The following is an 11,563-nucleotide window of genomic DNA, read 5'->3' on the forward strand; positions in this document are numbered from 1 at the left end:
TAAGCTCTGGAATGCATTACCAGAGGCTGTGGTAAGAGCAGATAGCGTAGCTAGTTTTAAAAAAAAGTTTGGACAAGTTCCTGGAGGAAAAGTCCATAGTCTGTTATTGACAAAGACAGGGGGGAAGCCACTGCTTACCCTGGATTGGTAGCATGGAATATTGTTACTCCTTAGGTTTTGGCCAGGTACTAGTGACCTGGATTGGCCACCGTGAGAACAGGCTACTGGGCTTGATGGACCATTGGTCTGACCCAGTAAGGCTATTCTTATGTTCTTATGTCCCTTAGGGCTCTTTTTACAAAGGCACGCTAGCGGTTTTAGCGCGTGCTTAGCGCACACTAAAATGCCGCACGCGTTAGCCGCTACCACCTCCTTTTAAGCAGGCGGTAATTTTTCAGCTAGCACACGTGATAAAAACGCTAGCACACCTTAGTAAAAGGAGCCCGTAGTCTTTGTCATTTTTGACGGAGTGAAAAATCGATCCACTTGGACCCGTTATACTCCACTCAGGATTTTGTAGACTTCAATCCTATCTCCCCTCAGCCCTCTCTTTTCCAAGTTGAAGAGCCCTAACTGTCATACGAGAGGAGTTCCGTCCCCTTTACCATCTTGGTCGCTCTTCTTTGAACCTTTTCTATTTATTTATTTAAAAGATTTCTAATTCGCCTTTATTCAAGGCGGTTCACAGTATCACATACACAATTCAGGTCTGAACATCTTAAAAAGTCACACGCATCAGTAAAAATCATAAGATTATATCATGTGAATCTACAGATTTCCTCTCAGCCATTCATCTACTACCATTATTTCACAATAAAGCAAAGCAGATCTAATTAGCTGCAAAAGAAGATGACATTCAGAAGATAGAATATTAACTTAGAAAAGCAGGATATTAGCTTAGAAAAGCCTGCACAAACAAGCAGCTTTCTAAATTGCATTAGATTTTTACAAAACCCGTGAGGTACCAGTCAACACATCCATATAAATGGATCGTACATATTGTAAAATATTCCCCTTTGTTGTGTCTAGCAACCAACAATTCTGTGACCTCGGCGTCCTTGGCGGAGTATAGAGAATTAGGCATTTTGCCAAATAATTTGGCAGAATGTCATAAACACCGTGTTGGACAAGTTTTAAAACTTTGAATTGGATACGAAACAATATCGGCAGCCAAGGCTATATCGGCTGTGTCTCTCTTGAGATAAAGCAACCAGAACTGAACGCAATACTCCATGTGAGGTCACACCCTGGAGTGATACAGGGGCGTTATAACATTCTTAGTCTTGTTAACCATCCCTTTTTTAATAATTCCCAGCATCCAGTTTGCAGTGGCGTACCTAGGGTATGTGGCACCCGGGGCCCATCATTTTTTGACATCCCCCCTCCATGTAAAAAAATATTTTTTGTAATAACCATGAAACGGAATAAATGGTCAGAATAAAAAAGGCAGTGAAAATTTTCTTTTATTGAACCTCATATATGTATCTATTATTCCAAACATAACATAACATAACAAACATAACATAAATTATATCTGAATTGTCATGACATCAGAAGTACATATGGAGTAGTTACAGGTGATGCTTGGGACAGTTCTGATTGTGTTAGTTCGGTTTTATGTGTTTTTTGAATAGAAGGGTTTTTATTTCTTTTTTGAAGGTTTTGTAGTCTGTGGTCGAGGTCAATAGGTTGTAGAGTTGGGGGTCGAGTGTTAGGAGGTTGTCGAACAGCTTTTTTTCTTTTGACATTTTTGGTTGGAGGGTGTGTGAATGGTGCGTGAGTTCTCCTATATCTGGTTGAAGTGGATTGAATTATTTAGCTGAAGAAATTAGTTACCCCCCCCCCAATTCCACACACATTAATTCTCTTCCATTTTTGTTCCCATTATAAAAAACACTGATAAGTTCCCAGAAAAAAAATACATTAAAATAAGAAGTGAAAACAAAGGCCCCTACAGATGAGGACATAACATAAGAATAGCCTAACTGGGTCAGACCAATGGTCCATCATGCCCAGTAGCCCATTCTCATGGTAACCAATCCAGGTCACTAGTACCTGGTCAAAACCCAAAGAGTAGCAACATTCCATGCTACCGATCCAGGGCAAGCAGACACTTCTCCCATGTCTTAATAACAGACTATGGACTTTTCCTCCAGGAATTTGTCCAAACCTTTCTTAAAACCAGCAACGCTATCTGCTTTTACCATAACTTCTGGCCACTTCATTTTTAAGCTTAGATCTTTCCTTCCAAACAGAGATCTTGCTAGATGTCAAATACAGAAAGAACAAGGTAACTTCACAAGGACTTAGCTGTGCAGGAAATGTGAATCTCCTCATACACCCACCATATAGTGCAAAAATGTGCAAAGGTGTGTTTTTTTCTTTCAATCACTACATAGCCTAATGCCACACAAGCAGCGCTGTTACAAACATATTCTGAAGGTCAATGCTAAGGTTAACAAAGTTTTCTTCCTTGGACCACAAGGAGATACTGACAAACCACTGGAAGAGATCCCAAAACAACACTCAAAGATCCACTCAGTGTGTGAACCAGTTGATTGGAGTGGACTAACTGGGGGATAGAAATGGGCCCAGAGTTTGTTCAGCAGAATTTCCCAGACCACCCCTTCCTCTCAACACATTGACACGCTGCTGCTGCCACCACCATCACCATTAGGAAAACCTCACAGGGTAGGCCAGCAATGCTTATAAACTTTATAAAACACATTATTATATTTTCTTATAAAGCACATATTTTAACTGAACTCTCTGACATCCTCAGCCTTGCCATTCACAAAAATAGAAGGAAGAAAAGTTCCCGTTTCCTGCTGTCTCATATCCCCGGCCTATACCCTTCAAAAGTCTGACCAAATCTTCGTTTCACTTGCATTATAAAGTACTGAGGATGCCATCTCTCCCCAATCCCAGGTCCTAAAGTCTAAGACAGTAGTGCAAACTAGTGCTGCCCGATTCAGGGGGAAAAAAATTTTTTTTCGATTCGATTGGGTGTTTTTTGTTTTTCAAACATCCTGGTGGGTTTATTTTATAGCTTTTTCACCCCATTTGGCTTCTCCTAACCACACTGGTGCTGTGGTGTAAATAAAATAAAGAAACAAACAGGACTTTTCCTCTCTCTGTTAAATCCTAGCTCACGTTTGCGGTCTAACACCAGCTCTGGCAGGATACACATTTCAAATCTGACATATTGTAATCACAAAACAGAAAATAAAATTTGTTTTTCTACCTTTTGTTGTAGGGTTATTTTTCAAATCTTGTTGGTCCAAGGTTCTGGTTGTCTTCTGATAACTTGCTTGCCAGGGTCTCCTTCTTCCTTCTTTCTGCATGCTAACCATCCATCTGCCATCTCTGTCCTCCCCGTTTCCCTTCCCTCCTCAGGAGGTCTGGCGTCTTTCATTTTTTCATCTCCCTCCACAGATCCATCTTTTCTTTACCCTTTTATCCAGCATCTCTCCCTCCTTCCCCACCACCCCAGGGTTCACCATCTCTCCCTTTCTTTTCCCAACTACCCTCCTATCCAGTATCTCTATCCCCCCCTCCACACCATCCCTTGTGTCCAACTACTCTACCTTTCTGTTCCTTCCCTCCCTAAAAACCATGGTCCATCATCTCTCTCCCTCTCCTCTATTTTCAGACCCATTATTTCTTCCCACCCAAAGTCCGGCATATGCGCGTCTCTTTGAACCCCTCCCCCTTCCTCCGTGTACTTCTACACCAGGGCCCACCCTCCCCTGAAGGCCTGTCCCCCCCTTAAAGGTCTGCATCGCACCCTTGAAGGCCTGTCCCCCCCCTTGAAGGCTTGCACCCCCCCGAAGGCCTGTCCCTCCCCCTTGAAGGCCTGCCTACCTGTCCCCCTTGAAGGCCTATCCCCCCCTTGAAGGTCTGCCTGTCTGTCCCCATTGAAGGCCTGTCCCCCCCTTGAAGGCCTGTCCCCCCACCTTGAAGGCCTGCCTGCCTGTCCCCCTTGAAGGCCTGCTTGCCTGTCCCCCCCTTTAAAGCCTGTCTGTCCCCCACCCTTGAAGGTCTATTCCCTCCCTTGAAGGCCAGCCTGCCCGCCCCACCCTGAAGGCCTGATGCCCCACCCCGAAGGACCGCTCGCTCCCCAACCCTGAAGAACCGCTCATCCCCCTGGCCTCCCTGCACCACCTATGGTAGAGAAGCAGCCCGCAGCAAGATCGCGATGCCAGCGACCCCTGCGCTGCTTCGGCGCTGCTTCCTCTGACGTCAGAGGAGGGGTGGGATCGCGGTGGAGGAAGCTGCGCCGAAGTAGCACAGGGATCACTGGCATCGCGATCCCACTGCAGGCTGCTTCTCCACTGCAAACGGTGCGGGGGGGGGACGTGGGGAGAATCCGGATGTCGGGGGGGGGGGGACTGGATGCCAATGGCTTCAAGGCCGGGAGCACCCCCTCAGGGCTTTCACCCGAGGCGGACCGCATCCCCCCACCCACCCTTGGTATGCCACTGCCTGTTTGCTTTTTTGGCCGCTGCCACACATTGTTTGTTATTGTGGTCTACCAGCATCTCATTTTTCATTGTGAGTGTCATAGTTATACTGGAGCTCTATGCCCTCTCATTGCAGAGTTTCCTTTCAAATGAAAGAGACTTGACTCATCCGCATTTATATTATGTAGGTATTTAAACATCTCTATCATATCTCCCCTCTCCCTACTGGCTAAGGCTCTTAACATTTGCATCTCCTCTTCCTATAAGCTAAGGCTCTTTATACCTGCATTGTGATGTCATAGAGCTTTATGGTTATAGAAACATGATGGCAGATAAAGGTCAAATGGCCCATCTAGTTTGCCCATTTGCAGTAACCATTATCTCTTTCTCTCTCCAAGAGATTCCACGTGCCTATCCCAGGCCCTTTTAAATTCAGATACAGTCTCTGTCTCCACCACCTCTTCTGGGAGACTGTTCCTTGCATCTACCACCCTTACATTACTCCTGAGCCTATCACCTCTTAACTTCATCCTATTCCCTCTTATTCCAGAGCTTCCTTTCAAATGAAAGAGACTCGAATCATGCACATGTACATTACGTAGGTATTTAAATGTCTCTATCATATCTCCCCTCTCCCGCCTTTCCTCCAAAGTATACAGATTGCAATCTTTAAGTCTGTCCCCATGCACCTTATGATGAAGACCACATACCATTTTAGCAGCCTTCCTCTGGACCGACTCTATCCTTTTTATATCTTTTTGAAGGTGCGGCCTCCAGAATTGTACACAATATTGTAAATGAGGTGTCACAACATCTGATTTTAAAAATCACTGAAAGCTGCAGGCTGAACACTAGCTTATGAAAATTTGTGCAAATAACTTGTATCAGCCTTAGATTACTGAATGCTGGTTGTCAGCATGGCCCTAACCAGAGTGTCAGCAAAGGCCTCTGGGATATTATATTAAACATTCTAACTCTGGAATGTTAATGCAGATAGACCCTAAAATCTCCTGCCCAGAATCCACATAGCTTAAGTATCCAGCCACATAGCTTAAGTATCCAGCCTGGACTGTTTATCAAGAAGATATGTTAAGTACAGTAACAAACGATGTCAGACAGACTGATAACATCTCCCATTCCTGCAAGTGTCACACCTTCTTTATCAATTAAGGGCCGTTGTACTAACGTATGGCAGAGTAAGATGCTGGAAAATATGTACTCAACAACAATAGATGCTATTTTTAGAACAAATCTCAGACTTATAAATACCTCCCCCTCTCTCTGGGCTCTCTATCGGTTCTTGGCTTTTGGTTCTCTCTGCCTCCTTTCTCTCCCATGTCATAGCCACACACACACACACATTCGTGCAGGTAAACCACAGTCTTTCTCTGTTCTGGGAAAGCCATATATTTTCCTCCACACACACAAAAGCAGCTCCATAACAAAATATATTTCTGTACTTTAGTAACAAGCATATATATGGTGTATCTTTCTTCTAAAGCACTGCACCTCTGTAATATTAAGCCTATTTCTATAAAATATTTTCTTTATGCAACCACTCTTGGCTATCATTGTCATTAATTTACTTCCTGTTGCTCCTCGTGAGGCCTGTACCCGGGATCTCTCGCACACCCACAAAAGACTAGCCAAAAACGCACTTTTGAGTATGAAAGATTACGACTTGTATACACCTACACCCACAAATTAACATTCACACGTTCAATTCGTATGAGAAATAAAGTTCTTGTGCTCATACGAAACGTGTAAAAATCACAACTGTGTGAAAAAACATGACAGAAAAACACATGAAAATTGTAGAAAGCTTGCCTTATTCCATGTCTTGGATGTTTACGTATCTTGAGCTTTTTTGTTTCTCGTTCATAGACTTATGCTTGTAAGATACTGTAAATGCAAAAGTTGAAAAACTGCAGAAAGCTTTGTTTAGAACAAAGACTAACAACATTTTTTTTTTTTGGCTTTATGTCCCTAGTGAACACCTAGGGCTCCTTTTACTAAGCCATGTTAGGGCTTTAACGCCCGGAATAGCACACGCTAAATTGTCGCGCGCGCTAGACCTTAACGCCAGCATTGAGCTTGCGTTAGATGTAGCCGCATAATGCAGGTTTAACGTGCGCTAAAAACGCTAACGCAATTTAGTAAAAAGAGCCCCTAGAGCTGAATATAACCTTCTCAGATTTAATATATTTCCAAGCAATGTCCCCTAAATGCTCTTGCTACCAAAAATAACAAAAAAAATTGAGAGTGGTCATAAGACTCCCTGACGTGGCAGGCAGGAATTTCAAAACGTTCCCTGGGCCAGGGTAAATGCCTGGAATATCAATGAGCCAGGGTCCCTCTGAAAGATAAGGTAGCAAAAATAACAGAGTGACGTGAGGACAGAAGAAGCTGAAGGCCTCGGAACATCCTTCCATGTAATAAGCTGAATAGAAGGCAAGGGGTCTTTTTCCCGCTGCATCAGGGAATTCAAGGGACTGTCAGGCCTCGTAACATTTTCTAACAAAAATGTCCTGATGGTGGCTTGATTTCCCTGACACAGTTCTGTGAAATGCTGGACAATGTCAGGGGAGGGCTGTTTTTTTCCAATAAGTTTCATAAAACACGCTAACATATTTTGCTGTATATTTGAAGAAAATTCAGGGAGGTTTTATAAGTCTATGATTGAATTTAAAAGGGCTTCTGGCATACTGTATCCATTTATATTCTGAATCTTTCTCTTACCCCGGATATATATTTGGGTTTTTCTATACTGATGCGCTGAAAATATATGCTCACTAGCCTTGCACTGGAGCACAATTATGGGGATTATTTTTTAATCTATATGGATTAGATTAATCCCACTAACCGCTTGTGATTTTGGAGCGTTTAGAATACGGTGTGTGCACATATGAGCACCCGTGACAACTTTCTACCTAAGTATTCTGTAACGATGATTTTGTCAGCACTTCTCCATCACTTTTCTGAGCTGCATTTCCGTTCACATTAGCAAGCTTATAGTCCTGATATTAATGGATTTTATAGTGTTCCCCCGGTCATTCGCGGTTGGCAATTCGCGGTCCTGGTCATTCTCGGTGCTTTCCGACCGCAAATGACCGGGCAGGGGAGGACAGCCGGAGCGCCGGCGAGTAAAGGAAATCACTCGCGGTATGCTCTGACTGCCTCTTCCTGCACTAAAGTCAGGCCTTACCAATCAGGAGTTGCGTGTCAAAGCAGCTCCTGATTGGTGAGTCCCGACTTTAGTGCAGGATGAGGCGGTTGGAGCATACCGCGAGTGATTTCCTTCACTCACCGGCACTCCAGCTGCTCTCTCCTGCCTCTCTGGCTGCCCACTCCTGTCTCCCCCGCTAAAAAACGTATTCGCGGTTTTTCAAGATTCGCGGGGGTTCCTGGAATGGAACCCCCGCAAATATCAGGGTACTTAAAAGAACATATAAGTGGCAAGTTGCGGGGTGGAAGTTGGAAGCGGGAAAAAGTTGGAACGCGTTGCCAGAGGTTGTGGTAAAAGCAGATAGCGTAGCTGGTTTTAAGAAAGGTTTAGAAAAATTCCTGGAGGAAAAGTCCATAGTCTATTATTAAGACATGGGGGATAGAGCAATTAGAGAACCATAATAGAAGATTGAATTTGAGAATATTGAATTTTCCTAGATCATCAGAGATTTCCTCAGTGGAATTGTTTAGGAAATATTTACTACAAATATTAAGTTTAAATCTCATTCATTGTTTTGCCACTTGGTTTTTGTTTCCTACTTTATTATTTAAATTTCATTTAAATTTCCCAAGAATTCTATAGTTTCAACGGTTCTCCCTCCTACTTCTATTTCCTATCTCCCCTCTTTTTTCAACCTTTCAAAGTCCTTTAGACCATTGTAGTCTTATTAGAATGTTTATTTTCTTATTTTTTCTCATCTAGCTCTATTTTATTTTTTCATTACTCTACTAATTGTCATTTTTCTAGGTACTTTAGTTAGATTGTGAGCCTTCGGGACAGTAAGGGAATATCTAAGTACCTATTTTACTTATAATTTTAATGCACCCTATTGTCTACCGTATTTTCACGCATATAACGCGCGCGTTATACGCGTTTTTACCTACCGCGCATACCCCTCGCGCGTTATATGCGTGAGCGCGGTATACCAAAGTTTTTGTACATATTATCGTGATTTCTGCGCGCTATACCCGTGTGCGCGTTTTATACGGGTGCGCGTTATTTGCGTGAAAATACGGTATTTTTTTCTGTAAACCACTTAGAATCCTAACTGAGTTTAGCGGTATATAAGAAATAAATTACAATTACATTACATCCCTCCTTTGAATAAAATCTACTATTTACCTGGTCCTGTAAAGAAAAATGGGAGGGAGACTTTAGAAAATCTTCAAGGTCCTTAGAACCAACCTCCTGATTTAGGAATATATCAGCTATTTTGGAAACATCTGTGGCAACTTTGGAAGAGACAGCTACCTTACTTGTCTCGTTCGTGTTTCAGCAAGATCTCAACGCTGTTCTAAAATTCTATTTTCGGAACTCGCACACTCCTTTTCTTGGTCAGCGTATTTGGATATACCCTGACGTTAATAAAACAACTCAAGAAAGGAGGAAAATATTCTTCACAATGAGACAAGAGACGAAAGATTTAGGCACTACGTTCCAATTGGCATATCCATGCAAGTTCCTCATTAAATATTTGGGGACAAAATATACATTCTTTGTTACGGACCATCTCTGGAGCTTTCTGGACATGAAGAAGATCTCCAGGGTTTAAAGCAGGGGTGGCCACACTTTTTGGGCTTGCGAGCTACTTTTAAAATGACCAAGTCAAAATGATCTACCAACAATAAAATTATAAAAAACACAAAGCACACTGCACGCAAAGAAAATGTTAATTATCATTTATATTCGCCGGGTTTTCTCAAAGAGGTCAAAGCAGATGACTTTATGCAATGTCACCTCAGGAACAACTATACAAAAATAGGCAAATATACCCCCTCCCTTTTTACTAAACCACAATAGCGTTTTCTTAGCGCAGGGTGCTGCTCTCGATGCTCATAGGTTCCCAGCGCTAAAAACTTCTATTGCGGTTTAGTAAAAGGGGGCCATAGTGCAAAATATAGACAGCAGATATAAATTCTCAAAACAGACACATTTTGATCTCTAAATTGAAAATAAAATCATTTTTCCTACCCTTGTTGTCTGGTGATTTCATGAGTCTCTGGTTGCAATTTATTCTTCTGACTGTGCATCCAATATTTCTTCCCTTCTTTCAGCCTGCTGTATGCTTCCAGACCTCATTACCTCTGCCAACTTTTTCTTCCTCTCTCTCTCTGCCCCCTCCCATTTCTGTCTTTCTGTCTCCCTGCCCCCCTTTCTTTGTCTGTCTTTCTCTCTCCATGCCCCCTTTCTGTCTTCCTGTCCCCCCCTTTCTTTCTTTTCCCCTTCTTTCTTTCTGTCTCCCTGCTCCCCCTTCTTTCTGTCTCCCTGCCTGCTCCCAAGCCACTGCCGCCGCCATCGGGGAACAGGCCTCCAAACCACCGCCACCCCAATCTCTCCCTGCTTCCCCACACAGAACCGTTGGTCCGATCAGATTTCCTCTCCCCGACGTCATTTCTGAAGTCGGAGAGGAAGTTCTGGGACAGATTGGCTGGCCCAGAACTTCCTCTCCGACATTAGAAATGATGTAGCTTGGGGGAAGTTGGTCAGTTCTGCGCTTCTGAGTCGGGAAGCAAGTAGAACGCAAAGGTAATGCAATCGACTCGAGTTGCCTTCGTGATCGATTGCGGTCGATTGCGATTGACCTTTTGGGCTCCCCTGGTTTAAAGGGTGTGATTATGAACTGAGGAGTTATTCCCATTAAGCCATTTCCTTTATTGTGTTTTCTGATGGTTAAATTAAGTCTCTTTATATTTAGGACTTCTCCCCTACAATGTTTTGGGGTCTAAGAAGATTGTTAACTGATATTTCCTTTAATTGAATTTTCTTTCAATGTATTATTACTTTTCGTGTTACTTAAACAGGTGTATTACTTGTCATTTATTTTCAAAATAATAAATAAAGAATTTTTCAAAAAAAGACATGGGGGAAGCCTCTGCTTGATTTCAGAATACCCTCACTTATAATGGTTAGGTTGTCAAGATATTGCTTAGTTGATTGGTGTCAGAAAGTATTTCTTCAATTTGAAAATTGACAAAAACTCATGATGTATTGACACCAATCAACTAAGCAATATCTTGACAACCTAACCATTATAAGTGAGGGTATTCTGAAATTGAGGAGTGTTCCTATGACCTCACTTTCTATCTTCTACTTTTTGTGGTTTTAATGTTTACTAACTTCAACGGAAGCCTCTGCTTGCCCTGGATCGGTAGCATGGAATGTTGCTACACTTTGGGTTTTGGCCAGGTACTAGGGATTTGCGTTGGCCACCATGAGACCGGGCTAGTGGGCTTGATGGACCATTGGTCTGACCCAGTATGGCTGTTCTTATCCTCTTACGTGTGCCAAGTAAGGACAATCAAGCCATTGTAACATCACAGATAAGGTTGGCTCTGAGGCATTATGACATCACAATCTCAGGAGTTCCTGTTGTAGTCTCGTGAGAACATTGGAACTCAGCAGCACAGTTCTGCACGGGGCAGGAGTGCAGGAAGATCTCTCCTGCCCCGCATCACCGCTAGACCACCAAGGTACGGGGGTGGGTCAGAGCCGGCCAAAAGTTACTCGCGATTTTTCCCTATTCGCGGGCAGGCTCTGCCCCTAACCCCCACGAATAGGGAGGGAGAAGTGTACGCTGTAGCCCAGTGGTCTCAAACTCAAACCCTTTGCAGGGCCACATTTTGGATTTGTAGGTACTTGGAGGGCCTCAGAAAAATAGTTAATGTTTTATTTAAAAAAATGACAATTTTGCATGAGGTAAAACTCTTTATAGTTTATAAATCTTTCCTCTTGGCTAAGTCTTAATAATAATATTGTAATTTATAGCTAAAGAGACATATGATCAAGAAACTGTTTTATTTTACTTTTGTGATTATGATAAACATACCGAGGGCCTCAAAATAGTACCTGGCGGGCCGCATGTGGCCCCCGGGCC

The sequence above is a fragment of the Geotrypetes seraphini genome, chromosome 1, assembly GCF_902459505.1.
Source record: "Geotrypetes seraphini chromosome 1, aGeoSer1.1, whole genome shotgun sequence".
NCBI classification, from domain to species: domain Eukaryota; kingdom Metazoa; phylum Chordata; class Amphibia; order Gymnophiona; family Dermophiidae; genus Geotrypetes; species Geotrypetes seraphini.